The sequence below is a fragment of the Emys orbicularis genome, chromosome 6 (assembly GCF_028017835.1).
Source record: "Emys orbicularis isolate rEmyOrb1 chromosome 6, rEmyOrb1.hap1, whole genome shotgun sequence".
Classification (NCBI taxonomy): domain Eukaryota; kingdom Metazoa; phylum Chordata; order Testudines; family Emydidae; genus Emys; species Emys orbicularis.
The window spans coordinates 31,817,252-31,834,555 of NC_088688.1; positions in this window are offsets into that span (position 1 = coordinate 31,817,252).

Below are 17,304 nucleotides of genomic sequence, written 5' to 3' on the forward strand. Positions count from 1 at the left end.
TATGGAATGCTGTGTTCAGTTCTGCTCACCCCATCTCAGGGATGGTAGTGCAGAAAAGGGGGGATTTCAGAGATGGGTGACAAGGTTGATTAGGGACATGGAGAACACTAATATGAATAGAGATTGAAAAGCATGGGACTGTTTGCCTTAGCAAGGCGATGAATAAGAGGAGACACGAGACATGTATAAAAAGTTATGAATGTTGCAGAGAAGGTAGATTGGGAACTTCTGCAATACAATACAAAATTAAATGACATGGTATGAGACTGATAAACGAAAATATGTTTTTACACAGTGCACAATTAGCTTGTGGAACTCATTTCCACAAATATCATTGAGGCCAAAAATGAGTTGGATTCAAAAAGGATTGGACATTTTACGTGCCTAACAAGAATGTTGAGAATAATAGTATTTTAAAAATAAACAAGAACTTTGGAAGTGATATGAAGTTTCATGTATCCCTGATAAGGCAACCTATACTTACTGGGGGTGAGGAGGAACCAGTCCCTGAGGTAGCCTGTCCCATAACTGCCTTCTGCAGGATTTCATCCTCTGCAGCACTTTATACCTGTTGCTGTTAGAAATTAGACCGGCACCCCAAAGAGAAAAGGCAGCCAAAGGGTGGGAGAAAAGGAGTATTGCTCTGGGGAGCTAAGGTACAGAGAGATTAAATGCCTTGCCCAAGGTCACACAGAAAGTCTGTGGCAGAGCTGGGAGCTGAGCAGAAATCGCCTGAGTTCCAGGCTAGTGTATTAACCACAAGATGATTGTTTCTCCTACTTTGGCTCAAATTTAACCAGTGCCATTCCCCATGTCACCTCCCACACAGAGACCCTTGCCCAGAACAGATGCCCTTATTCTGGTACCTTACAGGTACAACAGAGACCCCAAATGCCAAAGAAATTACTTGGTAGAAGATGTTAACCAAAAGCTCAAGTAGTGTCTGCAGCAGGTGCTGAGCTTATCTCACCTAAAAGTAGTCGCAGCTTGTCCTATAATCCCCACTAAACAGGACCCGGCAAAATTTCCCCATCTTTCTCCGAAGCTCAACCTATTTCCCTCTCAGTCCGCTAAGTGACAGCATCACACCGCTGTACAACTGCACGGGCCCTAGAGGGGATTCTTCTCCTCTCTGCTATTCCCCCGTCGGCCACTAGGCAGCGCTGCTGCATCGGCTTTGTATCCTCACTAGGCACAGTCAAGGACTGTCCTTTCAGAGCCGGGAGAGATTCAAACGCAAAGAAATGTCTGTCGTTACAACAACACAAATAAAAAAGAGGAGAAGACATTTTAAACACCTCGCCCGTAAAACGGCGCTTTTATTATTCAGGGTGATATTGTCATGGGGAAGCTTTTGGCCACAAATCTCCGTGGACGCTGAGCATGGGATTCCCCAGCTTGTGCTCCTGGAAGGCAGGCTGGTATGTAGCTGTTATACATCCTTGGGGTCTTAGGCAGTTCTGGGCTTAAATAAATCTTGGTAACCAGAGGCGAACAAGCTCCACATTAATCTTGTGCAATTAGCGTTATAACCCTTGGCAGCCCAGCCACCACTAAAGACAAAGCTTTATGCAAAACACACTCCCCTCCCCACCCCTTTTCTCTCGCTCTCCCCGTCTCCCCCTCTCTCTGGGTCTCTGACGCTGTTTTTCCAGCCTGTTTTTAATGATACGGTACATTGAGTAACTTAAAATTAATTATAAGGTTCTTGACTAAAGAAAAGGGGGGAGGCTGTGCCATTCAGAGGGTTTAGCATTCAGAGCCTTGGCCACCTGCACTTGGCAGCATTGCCCAGCAAAGGACAGAGTATATTATTGTGTGTTAGCTTTAGTGGCTGGGGGTCTGGGCTATGGAGTCTTCTCCAGCTACACTTTTGGGACAGCTTTAAGGGCAGGCGAGCTAGATGCTGCTGGGAAGGGCTTCGCAGCCTGGAAGAAGGTATGGTCTCTGTGTGAATTAGGAGAGCAGAAACCCTGGAGTAAAGCACAGTTTTCAAGAAGCCGTCCACATCCTTGTGCTGGAGGGAATAGCTGGTTTAAATGAGATAAGGGTTGGGGGAGAAGAGGGAGCCACTTTCTTGTGTCCAGAGAAGGAAAATCTATTTTAAGTGCGCGGGGGGGTCTGGATTTTCTGCCGCTTAGTTCACTCTTTGCATGAGCTGAATACATTTTGACTGGAACCTGGCTTGTTGCTTATGGCATCGACTCATTAAAGGATCCCTCGCCGTCTAATATTGAAACGTCAAAATACTATAGAAATAATCTACATTACTGGTAACAAAAATAGTGCTTTGAATGGGGAGAGCTAGGCAGGGTTTTTTTCTGGTGCTAGACTGAGGGTTGTTAGATACTTCCCCCCCCCCCCCCCTTACTGTAGCATCTAATGTTGTGGATGTTGTTATACATAGTTCTATGGAATCCAATTGCAGAAAAAAATATTACAATAACTGGATTTCCGACATCTATCTATCTATCTATCTATCTATCTATCTATCTATCTATCTATCTATCTATCTATCTATCTATCCTGTCTGCTTCCCCCCCCCCCCCAAGAAGTTTAATACAGCGCAGGTCAAACGTTGCTGGCTTCAGACTGCAAAATCATACGAATTCTTTTTACAAAAACTAGTCTGAAACCCCCCAATTAACTGCATAACTGGTATGTATAAATAAAATCTTCATTTTATAGTGACGTAGATGTGGTTTACTCTGCAGCCCCAGTAATTTAAACAGCACCTATCTGCTGCAGATAGAGTTACTATGCGCAGCCATAGTGGTGCGTTTGAAAATTCGTACAAAGCTTTGATTTATCCTCTTTCTATCAGTGATTAATGCACCGTAATTAGCTAATCTCAAAGCCATTATTTACAACTGGGGCAGACAAAGGGAAAAGCTGATGATCCAGCATTTAAGTCACTTTGAAATTATGAAACGCGAAGAAACGTTTGATTCTGGGTTTGGGACTGGACTGCCCATCCCAAAGTAGGCTACCAGAATAACAATAATAATCATCAAAACCCTCTTCGTTAATTCATTGGTTACTGCTGGTATTTTTTCAGCTGAAACCATGCTTGCTGCATCGTTTTAATAAAAGATACGGAACCACTGAAAGAAATAATCGCATTCTTATTACGCCTTTGTTAAAAAAATCTCTCTGCCATCCAAGTTTTCTCGATGTATTTATATATAGTTTAAACGGGTGTGTTATATTTTTGTGTACTTTTCGGTGTTAATTACAGCTATAGAGGCACCGTGTCTGTAGCTGGGCAAATAGCTCTCTATAGAACAGATATGTGTGTGGCACAGAAACCTACTCCGTGGATGCAGTGTGCGTAGTCTGTACCTAAGGAGAGACACCGCTATCACACACGTGTGTGGCTGGCTAAAGTAACTTCAAATCTGTCCTTTACGGCAAGGTTTAATTCAATGTAATTGAATTTTCGTTTCCAAGCCCTGCCCCACTGTAAAGTCCCCGCCTGCTCAATCAAAACAACACAGCCGCCGAAGGCAAATGCCTGCTGATGAAGGACAGGGTGCGTCCTTCCTCCGGAGCCCACTCGCTCCCCACTGCAATGTTACCCGGCGCTGCTACTCTCCTGCCAGCGCCGGCTTGGCAAGGCGAAGCCGCTTGGCTGGTAGCTCCCTGGCCCGGCGCTGCTGAGTCCAGAACCCCGCACTGAGGGGAGATGGAAAGACCGGCCAGGCCACTCGAAAGAACCTGCTGGTTTCTGCATCGGGCTAATTACCCAGCGTCCAGCTCTCCCAGTGCTGTGAAAATTAGGAACCGCAGAATCGGGATTTTGAACGCATTCACCCGCACAGCCCTGCGCCTCCAATTGCTCGTATCTACCTTGCATTGGAATAGATTCCAAATAGCGAGCAAAGCCAGCAGGTTCAACACAGAGATGTGTTCTTGTCTCCGTGCAAAAGCTGGGTATTGACTCTCTTGTTGTTCAGTCCTGATGCCTCCTTCATAAATGTTTTGTAGAAAAGACCCAAATGGATTAAACATTTAAAACCCTTTGGTTGTGAAAATCCTAGCCGTAATAATAATATTGCAGACAGTTGAAAATACAATAAAGCTTTCGTTTGATCTTGGATCAAAAAAAATGGGGGGGGGACTATATGGAAATATGACTAAAGAGCGAAATAAGTAATTAGGTTAGAAATATAATCATGGGGAATAGGAGAGCGAGAGGCAAAGCAAATGTGTCCAGGGTATGGTGTGAACACGAGTTTACTGTTCATATGAAAAGAGGTTCAAAGGTTCTTTGTTCCAATGAGGTTAGAGAGAGGCACAAAAATCTTATCACTTAAAATGAAACAAACACACAAGCAAACAAAACCCGTGGGGGAATGAAGATTAGGATCCAAACAACCTCTCCACCCTGTTTATCTTTTCTAGTGGAAAAATCTGCAGCCCTTTCAGGTCCTACCCACCACTCCAACCAAACAATGAATTAAAGATGATCACCTCGTACTTAGTGTACCAGGGAAAATGTCACAAAAATGGGAAGAATTCATCGTTGGAGGAAAGTGAAACATTATTTTAATATTCAAAGGCGCATGATACTGCCTCTCCGAGAGGACTAAAATACATTTTTAATAGGCATAATTAAATTAGCATCATATGTGCTTGATGATATTTAGCCCTTAGATAAACGAACTAAATCGCTAAACTCGTAGAATTTCGCAGGGAATTTTATTTATGAAAATGTACGTGTTTGTCCTAAATTAAATCATAGGGAAAGGGCGGGGTTGGGGGACATCTGTTTAATTTTAAGCAATAAATGCGCAGGATCTGTGGCTGTTGGGGTTTTCCATCTTTAGAGATTATCAATCCCTCCCCCCTTTTCAATTCTACTGGAAAGAAATGGATCAGGAATGGTATCAAGGAGGATTAGTCATTTATAGCAGACAGATGGAGCTGGACAGTACGATTTCAAAGAAACAAAGACAATGGTTTATAAATGGTTGGTTGATATGAATTATTTGGTGGATTTGCAAACAACCCAGGCACTGAACTGAACACCGAGTTGTAGGGGAAAACCCATCTGTTATCTTCGTTATCTCTGTATCTATCTGGACATGAGTGTAAGTAGAGAGAGAGAGATTCACGGCACAAACTTGATCCAAACGAAGAGGAACCGTGACCCTTTCAACACAGCACATTATTTGGCTGTTGATTTCTTCCGATTAGTACTGAGACCGCATCAGCATCCCTCTCCCCACCCCTCACCCCCCAAAAAACTGGGAAATTATTTGAACTTTATCTGCTTACTGATAAAACAAACTGCAGCCCCCGTAGGAAGCCACACCCTCCCAGCAATTAGTGCTTTGCACGCCGAATATACCTGCTCCTTCGAAAGAGTGGGGTGGAGCTGTCCGGCTTTATAAAAAAGTATTTGAACTCTTAATGCGACCTCTATAGGATAATCTTAAGGAGCATTTTCAAATAACGAGAACCCTCTCCCTGCTTGCCAGGATGCTGTTTATGTCCCTGCCTTCCCACCCCGCTCATTGATTTTAGCCACATAAAAATATTTTTTGCAACAAGTTTCTGAAGCTTATTCATAGGGACTGGAAACGGGGCTTTGGTTTTGTTTTGTTTTGCTATCCCGCCCCGGGCGGAAATATTACAGCTTTTCCAAACATTTTTAATGTGATTGACACGTATGTTAATGGTTTGTTTTTGTGCAAAGCGGCTCTGCAAATTTCCAACACAAACACGCCGTGTAGATCAGATGTTAGTTATAAAAATGGTGTATTGATTGAAATAATAGAAGCACTATTTTGATTTGTCCTGACATGATGGCTGATTTATAGATCCCTACCCCCATTGATTTCTTCTTGTCCAGGCAGAAGGAAATGATCAAATCTCACCAAAATGCCCCCTTGTGCTCGCCACGAATCCTAAAGGCACATTATTCATTTACATGCTATTTATTTATTTATTTTCAGGGAATTTACCCGATTTAGTCTCTACGCCCGTAGGCTTTGTGTGGATGTTTTGTTTTCATCTTTGATACATCTGTTTTCACTTCGCACTTCCAATGGGTTGCACCAGACAATAGTGTGAGAAACATCTGAAAATGTAAGGAGACAGAGTTGCATATGTGTTTCATTTCTGCGGGTTACACACAGCAAACAACAAAAGGACAGCTAGAAAATAAATAAATAAAACACACACGCGCACACACAAGTCACAAAGGGACAAGCACAACCACATAGATTGCAAAAGTAAAGAACAGTGGGAATGGGCCAGGATCGGGGTGCCAGGGAAAAAGACCAAGAACCCGGTGAAGTTACGCACAGCATCATAGATCGTACTGTATGTCCCTTAATCTTTTTAAAACAATATTTTTCACGGAGAAGGCTAGGTTTGGTTAAATCAGTTTGGAAACAGCACCTGCCAGGAAAATATGTGTACAGAAATTAACATGGTCATCATAACTCCTTAAACACAGTGAAATCAGGTAAGACACCGAATTCCTTTCTTCTACGGGGATGTAATTTCAAGCAGAAAAATCCTTTGACTAGACAGAGATCTTCACTTCCCAGCTAATAGTTTGAAGTCCCCCCACCCCCCGGGTTCGGTGAAAGATAAACAGATGGGGTGGGGGAAATCCCATTGTATGTTCTCCAGAAGGTCTCGTTTTGCCCTGAAAAAGGCGATCTAACCCAGCCAGGGTCCAGTTGGGAAAGGAAAAGGCGGTGGGGGAATGCATGTGGATTTAATAGCAGTGAAAGTATTACAGGGGGATCAGATTAAGCCAGAGAGGGAGAGCGAGCTTTGGAACATCTGTCTAAAGCAGCCAATAGAAGTGACATTAGTGATATTGAAGGGAGAGAGAGGCTGCAACAGATCGAGCTGGGATTACGGGAACCTTCACAATCCGATTAGCCACTGCTCCTCTCCTGCCAGCCATAAAACTGGAGCCCAGGAAGACTAGATTCGATAATAATGTGCTCTTAGCACCCTGTGGATGCTGGGCGCTTGGCGGGGGGAGAAGGAATACAAGGATCAGCTCAAAGGCTGCCTGGTAGTTAGAGAACAAAAATACCCAGGCAGATTGGACAGAGAGATTTGTGTTTCAGGGGCGCTGGCGGAGCAGACCCCAGTTCTATGCCTGCTGCCAACCAGCTCCTGCAATCTCTCCTTCTCCATTTAGTTAGCAGGGGGCATCAAAGGAAAAGTCCCTCTCCCAACCCCTGTGACAGACGCGTTATCGGCACAGGGTCCTAGCTCCAGACCCGGGGATTCCATTTCCTAGGGCTGGATTTGTCCGCCTCTCCTTTTCCAGGCTGTACAAACGCCTCGATGCACTTCTGCCGCACCGAGCTTGGGCACCTACCTTCTCTGAACCCCCTGCCGCGGATCTATTGCTGGATGTGCTGGGTTAATACTGAACCATTTCCAGCCTTACAGCAAACAGGAGCTTCCCGCTCAGCCCCCACCTGCTTGTCTGAACAGAACACCTCCGAAGAGGCAGTACACACACAGCTCAGCGATTCGGTTCAAATCTCTCTCACTAGTCGTTGATCTACAGCCACCACAATCCATCCCACTCCCGAGGAAACCTTTATTCCTCAGCTAATTGTCATTTACAATTACACTTCACACTTCATCACGTCGGAGGTTAGACAACAAGATTCCTCCATATAATTAGTGGCCTCCCTAATCCTCTTCTAGTTCATGTCATCCAGCACCAAAAGTCCTCCTCCTTTTTCCAATCGTTTAATATCAAAACAAGATCCTAGCCCGCACAATTTAATACATCACACCCACGCTTCGGCTCCTTCGAGCGGAACAAAATATATCAATGGATAATAGATTCCCAGTACATTGTAAACTGTTTATTAGACTGTAATATCCTAGGAACAAGGCGATTATATAGATCAGAGCGCATTATGGGGAGCAAATATACAATAAAGGAAAAATGAGGTTGGATTTTCCTATGTTGTCACTGTTTGGCATATATTTTACATGAAATTTGTTTACCGACTCAAGCTTTTCTTGATTAATGTTAGGGTAGTTAAAATACAGAAATATTCACCCGAACCATATAGCTAAAGCAAACAAATCTCTCTCTCTCTCTCTCTCTCTCTCTCTCTCTCTCTCTCTCTCACACACACACACACACACACACACACTGCTGCCTGTGACTTAATGTCTTGCCATCATTTTGATTAAGCATGTATATACCTATATTTAGGTATAGTTCTAAAAGAAAGTCTCTATGCAGGGTGGGATTTGAAAGGCCTGCAGTCTATATACCTCCAGGCATTACAACATGCCTCAATCCAGTCTGAAAGCAACGCTGGAGTTTGCAGACATCTGGCTGTGGATGAGGTATCACTGACTTCACTATTCACAGTGATAGGGCGCTGAGCACCTTGGTTTTTGTTCTGGAATATTATCACTTTTATTACTGTGCCTTCCAGCTTGTGAGCTGTTCTCCCACCCTGAGTCATTTATCCTAAGCATGACTCAAAGGCTGATTAGCATCTAACTCATGAATTACAAAAATCAACGCCCTGATTGAAATTCACAGCAGTAATGGCACACAAAAAAAGGCCCGAAAGTTACACACTGCAAGCATATCTTCTAAAAGCACTGTTCATCAATTCCATGGTTTTTAAGTATAGAATATCTATCTCTGAGGAAATTGCACACTTGTTATATAGCCAATAAAACCTCTCCCCTGAGAGATTTGGGTGGGTAAATTTTACAGGTCTTTCACTTTTGTAGATCAGGCACAAAACTGCAACTGGGTCAAAAATAAAATGATTTTTGATGATCTCAATCTAGCCCACTGTGGACAACTATTCTTACACAGTCTGGGACAATTCAGTACAAGAAGTCCAGAGCTAGAATTAGAAGGATAGCGCAAGTTAGAAAGCATCTCAGTAAGTCTGAATAGATTGTCCTCTGTCTGTCTACCTTGCTTTAGTCAGTCCTATCAACTCTACATTTTATTTTATTTCTTTTTTTTTTTAACGCAGCAAATTCTTTCCCCATGCTTCCAAACAAGAATCTTTTCTCCACAGCCACTGGTGATGACTTGCCTAAGGAGACTTCACAAACTTGTCGGAAGAGCAAATCCTATTCCCACCAGCATCTATGACATTTTCCCTACCTCTCAAATTCAAAGCTCAGTCCATTGTGTTTTAATTAGTAACTCTGGTCATAGTTGTATGCTTCCTTTCCAGGCCCAACTGACTTGCCAATCCAATTGTTGGCCTGGAGTTATTATTTTCCTTTTAAATCTCTGAATTCTGCACTAAAGTAAATAGTTGCCATCGCTCTGGTCAGTCTTTGTCCTTCTATAATGCCAAATGCTTGCTTACAATCTGACCAGTAGGAGACAAGGTGATAAAGGATGGCTGGGGGGCGTGACGGGGGAGGAATACCTTTGTATTGTGTGTGTACAGTTCCTAGCACAATAGAACCCTGATCACCAATTGGGACGTTTTGGTACAACTACTACAGCAATAATCCTTTTACTCTGAACCCCAATGTATTTACCCCTCTGCGGGAACACACTCAACAAGACCTCAACTGGACTGACAAAGGGTATTTCCCCCATTGCTTTATGGACTTTTTAAAAAAAAAATATATTAGATACTTTTATTGTAACCATTTTTACATTTTCCCCCTTGGTTTTATACATATATGATAAAAGTGACAACAAATGTAAAAGTGATGACAAATTCCATTTGTAGGAACTCATGTGAAGAAATCTGTCATGTATGTCTTCTGGTGCAATCCTCTGCATTTTACTGTGTAGCGAACAGCAAACTTTTTATTAGTGAACGTCATTATTTTGTAGATTTGATTGATCTATTTCAGTCTTTTAAGGTTCATCTACAGAATTCTAAACACATGTACAAAAATACATGCACACCACAGAGGACCAATGTTCATGTTCAAAGCCTACTGACATCACAATTAAAGACTCCAATTCAGGAAAAAGCTTAAACTCTCTTCCATCCATGTTCAGGAAGCTCTTCAACACATGTCATATGCTGGATACTCTTGTACTGAGAAAACAAATACAATAATGGCTTTCTACATGTAAGGCTCAGTGCTTATTGATGTAGGGCCTGATTCAAAACCCCTAAACTCCCTTTTTTGCAGCTACAACTTGAGCCCACAAACAACTGACGAAGCAATTTTATGCACACAATTATTTATTGGTGACAAAAAAAGACGTGGGCAGATCCTCAGCTGGTGTGAATTCTCACAGCTCCACCAACGAGCTATGACAATTGACACCAGCTGAGGATCTGCCCCGTGCACAGCAGTGGCTCTGGGTGGCTCATGAAGAAGTTAGACATGTCTGAAATTTGAAATACAAAGAAAACAATGATGATGATGATGATTGATTGATAGTCATGGACTGGGAGTCTCTTGTACTAGGCACTGTACAAAGAGAGAACAAAAAGATGCCCCATCCTAAGTCTCTGTTTCTCTGTCTGGTTGTCTGCCCATGGTATTTAGAGAGCAACCACTCCCGTTGTATCTAACAACTTAACAAAGAAATCATACTAGCCAAAATCTTCACACTGAAAAATACATGTGAGAGGACAGGGCTGATGGGGAGGGGAAGAGTGGGGAAAGAATAGGGGAAAAGGATTGCAGAGGATACCGAGAAAAATGACTATAGGAACCCTGGTGCTGGAACAATTTTTATAATGGGGGTGGTGAAGGTGGAAATCATGTATTTGGTGGTTATTATTACTTCAAGCCAAGGGGTGCGTCAGCACCGCCAGTACCCCTAGTTCCAGCACTTATGCATAAGAATAAAGAAAAGATCCAACCTGGAAAGGAGCTAATAGATCTTCATGAAATATATATTATCTTTACCATGCACTAGTTTCTCAGTTGGCTCTTCATAACTTTTTTTCCTGTCCCCTGTCATCCCCACCCATCCCTCAGATCTACATGGTCTCTCCTTTCTGCCTGGACGAAATGTGCTGGGAGCCAGCTAGAGAGGCAGAAAGAGAAAGGGAAGTGAAGGAAGTAAGCAAAGGTTCAGTGAGTAGAGAGAAATTGATACTATTTCAAACAATATTGTATTAATTTCCTTACCCCTGTAATCCTTCACCCATGGACACACCTAATGTTTTAAGGAAGAGCCTTTTGTATGTGGTCTCCCCCCAGTAAATAATTTGCCATCTCGGCATATCATTCACAGTGGTTATATTTGTGCTAGCAGGGCAGGGTGCAGGACTGAGAAGGTTGGGAACCATTGATGTAGATGTCTAACTACAGAATTGCACCTGCAAATCAACTAAACACCTACTATTCCTTATTTATGACTGAAAAACCATACCCAAAATTTGTTGTGGGCCTGAACTGAGGCCTAATGGATGGGCTTTAGAGATCAGGCTCTTAATGTTATGGAACCTTTCCTCCTCCCCCCATTTACAAAGAATGCCATGAGTTCTCAAGAAAGGTCTGATTGACTGAAGATGCCCTTTACCCACAGAACAGGTGCAGCAGGCACAGGCAGCGGCAGTGTATTTACCCACATTGCTCTGCCAATATAAACAGCCCTAACATCTCTAGAGGGGGTAAATCCTTTCTGATCTCATTTACACTGTAAATCAGGAATACCTCAATGTAAGCCAAAGGAGCTACACTGGTATAAGTGAGATCAGCATCAGGTCCATGCAGTATCAGTAATTTCTAAGAGCTAGACAGTGATTTGAACTATATATCTGTGCAGGTGCATAAGGGGCAAAAGAGTTCCTCTGTATAGGCTACCCTTGACTCCAGCTGTACAGAAGTAAATGGCTCCCACAAGCTGCTACTTTGCCCAGAGCAGGTGGGCAGCGAGGGGCAGGAAATAGCGCTTTGGATCTGTGCTCCCGGCATGTCAGCCAGTGGAGCTGAGAGTTACATATAGACCAGCAGCAAATGAATACCCACCCTGGAGCAAGAGAGAGATCTCTAAGGCAGAATGTCTCTTAAGGCTACTACTGTGTTTGTGCAGTTTATGCACAATCCCTTGCATGGCTAAATGCACAATATGGTCCTGCATGAGAAGTTTCTCATTGGTTTAGTTATTAGCATCTCAGACCATATTTGAAACAGTAAAGTTCAAGATTCTACATTTTGTTGACAGGTTTACTAAATGAACAGACACAGTGTTCCTTTGTGCTTGTGAATTAGCTAAAATCATACAACTTGCTGTATTTATTATCACTTGCTGAATATTAATGACAGATTTCCAGTTTTTTTTTTTACTATTGTATAGATGAGCACATACTTGCAAACTGCATCATAAATCTATGTATAACTTAAAAGTTTTCCAGGCCAAGCAACTTTAACTTTCTTAAACTTGTATTGTAATTTAGAAGATAAGGCTTTACATGCACTGATCCATATGCTTTACCTCTTACTTCAATATTTGATTTATTAAAGGATGACTAGAGATGTGTCATAATTGGTAGTAGGACACAAACATTCACATGGAATGTAGTTGTGTAAAAAGGAAGAGCCTGTTTGTAAATAAATTCCATTTTAGATACACTCCAGTTTTGGCAGCTGCTTGAGGCACACCCAAGTGAGCTCATTGCTATTTTTTTTTCCAGCTTGTAATTCACTTATCATCAGCAAATAGAAGCTAGGTTTCCATTGTCGCTGCACACTGTGGATAGCTAACTGCTCAGGCCACCCACTGCAGAAAGTCATGTCCTGCACTTTTTGTTGCTTTACGCCAGAAATTTGGACCAGTGCAATTAAAGGAACTCTCTTCTCTTACCAAACAAAAACAAAAACCCACACACAACAAAAAACACACCACACAAAAGCATTTGACAAAACAAAGTGTTAATTTTAAGCAGGTATATTTTTAATCTTGATACCCTTTTGTTCCCTACCTCTGTTGCCTTTCGAGCACTAATGCTAGTATATGACTGCACAAATGGCAGGGCTTTCTTTGTTATTTCCTGTGGATGTTTGTATTCTGGGTACTTGTGACTTAAACACATTTCAGGGTTGACTTTACCTGTTGTGTTTTCAAAATGTTGTAGATTAACATTTAGCTTTGGCTGTGATTTAAACTGTTAGCAAAAATCTTGGGACTCACATAGACCTTGTGTAAAGAGATTTAATGCTAATGAAGTTTCTGGGCCAAATTCAGCAGTGACATAAATGGTGATGTAAGTTACATAAGTATATATTGACCAGAAATGGGGAAGGGAAAGTAAATGGTGAAATAGTGTAAAGTGCACCAGTCTAGCTTTCAGTGGAAGCACACAATGGGTGTGTGATGGTTTGGTCACAGAGACCCCCTTGGGACTGTCACCTAACATGCTGAAACTACTTCTGAGCCTGTTTTCCCTGCTAGCTTGGGACTCCAGAACCCTGTCTTGTTGAGCTAGACACACTGGCCTGCTGCAACACAGACCTAGGGTCTGAACCACATCCCCAAAGCTGAAGACTTTAACCAAATCTGCTCAACAGGTTTTCTATCTCCAGCACCCAGACACCCAGCTCTCAACGGGATTCAAACCCCAAATAAATCCGTTTTACTCTGTAAAGCTTATACAGGGTAAACTCATAAATTGTCCGCCCTCTATAACACTGATAGAGAGATATGCACAGCTGTTTGTTCCCTCAGGCATTAATCACTTACTCTGGGTTGATTAATAAACAAAAGTGATTTTATTAAGTATAAAAAGTAGGATTTAAGTGGATTCAAGAAATAACAGACAGAACAAAGTAAGTTACCAAGCAAAATAAAACAAAACACGCAAGTCAAAGCCAATACATTTAAGAAACTGAATACAGGTAAATCTCACCCTCAGAGATGTTCCAATAAGCTTATTTCACAGACTAGACTCCTTCCTAGTCTAAGCCCAATCCTTTCCCCTGGTACAGTCCTTGTTCCAGCTCAGGTGGTAAGTAGGGGATTTCTCATGACTGGCCTGCTTTGTTCTGTTCCACACCCTTTTATAGCTTTGGCCCAAGGTGGGAATCCTTTGTCGTTCTGGGTTCCCACCGCTCCTTCTAAATGGAAAAGCACCAGGTTTAAGATGGATTCCAGTATCAGGTGACATGGTCACATGTCACTGTAAGACCTCATTCTTCATTACTGACAGACTGGCCCAGACGTCCACAAGAAGGCTTGCAGCAAGTTGCAGGTAAATAAACCATCTACTGCCAATTGTCCTAGTCAATGGTGCCATCAAGATAATAAACCACCATTAATGGCCCACACTTTGCATAATTACAATAGGACCTCAGAGTTAACTTCATATTTCTAGTTTTAGAAACAAGAATGATACGTACATACAAAGAGGATGAACACACTCAATAGATTATAAACTTTGTAATGATACCTTACAAGAGACCTTGTGCATAAAGCATATTCCAGTTACATTATATTCACATTCCAAGCATATTTTCATAAAGCATATGGAGTGCAACATCTCAAAGTGTATCTTGAGTTAGTGGAAAGATGTGTGTGTAGCAGGAAAAGCAATTAACAAGGGACATAATTCTCATTGACACTCATTAAACCCCCTTTACAGCATACTCTGTAGGTGTAAAGGGACCTTGAAGTGGGTGCTAATGTAATTTACTGCCAGAGGAGTATTATATTAAGGGAGCCTTAGGGCTGGTTTATACTGTGAACTTATATTGGCATAGCTACATCTCTCAGGGGTGTGAACAATCCACCGACCTAATCCCCAGTGTAGACAGAACTAGGTCAATGGAAGAATTCTTCCGTCAACCTAGTTACCGCCTCTTAGAGAGTTGGATTACCTACGCCGGTGGGAAAACCCTTCCTGACAGTGTAGGTAGAGTCTACACTGAAGCACTACAGTGGCACAGCTGCTCTGCTGCAATATTTTAAGTGTAGACATACCCTTCGGCCTGGTCTACCCTAGGAAATTAGGTCAGTATAATTATGTCACTCATGGGTGTGAAAAATCCTCACCCCAGAGTGACACAGTTAAAATGACCTAACTCCTGGCCTAGAAAGTGCTAGGTCTACAGGAAACCCTTCCCGTCGGCGGAGGCAGTGTCTTCACTGAAGCGCTACAGTGGTGTAGCTGCAGTGTTTTAAGTGTAGCCAAACCCTTAAAGTAAATGGGAATCAGGCTGAGGAAGACAAAGCTGCAAGACAAAGCAGCTTTTGACACCAATACTTTGAGCCCTACCTCAATCCATACAAAATGTACCTGCTAATATCTGGCTAATACCTTCCTTGACCATTGTTCAAGGGCATCTTGATTCTGACTGGTTGTCTAGGTGCTGCTGTAATTTAAATAATAAATAACAATAATAATCAAAGAAATATGTGTACATCTAAACATATATCTTGTATGTATAAATGTAATAGGACATTTTCTCCCACTCTTTCCTATTATGCCTTGCAGATCGTGGCATGTGGGAAATGATTTATTGATATATTTTTCTGAAAATTCAAACTACATTGTGAAAATTCTATGAAATTGACCATCCTAATTATGGTGTTTTCTAAGGAATCACAGCCTAATTACTTAGTGAAAGCTCTGGCTATTCTCATTTTCTCATATATCCTAAATTAATTGTAAAAAACAGCAAACAGTGGATTGATAAAAGTAACTATAGTGGTTTCCTTTAATATTAATTCATATAAGTTTACCATGATGAAATTTCAAAGTTGGTCTCAGGTTAGGTCTTTAAGTCCTGATAATTTCCTATGTAGAACAGATGCTATTTTAAGTCTCTCTCTCTCTTTAGAAATACTGTAATGATCTTTGGTTGGCTATAGCAACTGTAACATGTTTGGATCTTTTAGTTAGAACACAGTAATGAAAATATTTAATTCATTTATAATATTTACACTGTCAGCACCAGAGTCCATTTGATAACATAAATTTTATGTGTTATTTATGGGGAAGACACTTAAGGATTTCAATAATTCTTTAAAATATTTACATTTTTTTCTCCTGACTTTTTGTTTTATGCTGTGTTTTATAGGTCTTCATTTCTATTTGATGAAGGTTTCAAACTTTAGATTTATGGTTCAACACCTCGCAACAAATTTTGTAAATATTCTGTGGGGGCTTGGTCCTGAAACATAAACACTTCTTCCTATTGAGGCCCTGAGGAAAAACAGACCCCCTCATTTATTATGTGATATCCAGAAGGCTAAGGGGATGTTGATCTCCTTTTTCAGGAACATCTTCTTCAGAAAGAAAAATGAAATGCCATCGTGCTAAGGTGAATCATAATAAATGTTATATCTTGGCTGACATTGAGAAATAAATCAAAGGAAGTTGTGAGAAATATTGGTGACTTTTTTTTCCACAGAGGTTTGGACCAGCTTTATAAATTAAACAGTATGTGATGACAGTTTAGGGGTGGTAAGTAAACCACTCAGTAGATAATCTCCATGGTAACAAAAACAGTGTAACCATCTAAAACCAAACCAGCAATCTGGACTTCACTGTTTAATATGGCAATAGTGAATGTTTTGCAGTTGATTAAAAGTGACAAAGAATAATAAAATAGCGCAACTTTTTTACAGTTTAATTCTTCTTAATAGAAAAATGCAAAGTGCAAATAATGTATCGACTAAGGCTCTGATCCTTCAAAATACATGCTTAACTTTACACGTTTATAGTCTCATTGCAATCACTCTGCTGTTTGCAATATCAGGGCCTGATGATTTTTTTCTGAGACTAACTTAGTGCCTGATTCTGAAAGTTCTTACTCACATGAGTAGCCCCACTGAAGTCAAGACTACTGCACTCAGTTAACTAATGGCTACAGTATTGGGTTCCTAATTAGCAGAGTTTGATTTAAATGACTTAGGCTATGTCTACACAGCCCTGCCATTCAGACTATGGGGGGTAGGGGGTGAATAGCACAAAATCAAAGAGCCTCTTTACAGGAGAAATGCTTTTATATAGTAACCAATGGTGAAATAATTGTATTGGTGCAAGTACTGCAATTCAGAAATATAAAGTGAACTATCTAAGAAAGTTTAAAGTTTAATTCACTATGGAAGAGACTATGATTTGAACTATGTGTCCATGCATGAGAATAAGGGGGAGTAAGAACCCCACTTAACCCGCTGTATCCACACTTTGTGCCAGGGCATGCAGGGATAAGCATATGGGTAACGAGTGAGAGGAGAGGGGACTAGGTAGAGTCTTAGCTCTGCCTTCTCAATGCAATGGCCATTGCAACGGAGCCAGCTGTTGTACAGGGATGTTGAAATGTACTGCTGGTATAGGCCGGGGGGAAACTGTGTCTCAAAGGATTATCACTGAGACATAACACCTCCTGGGGCTA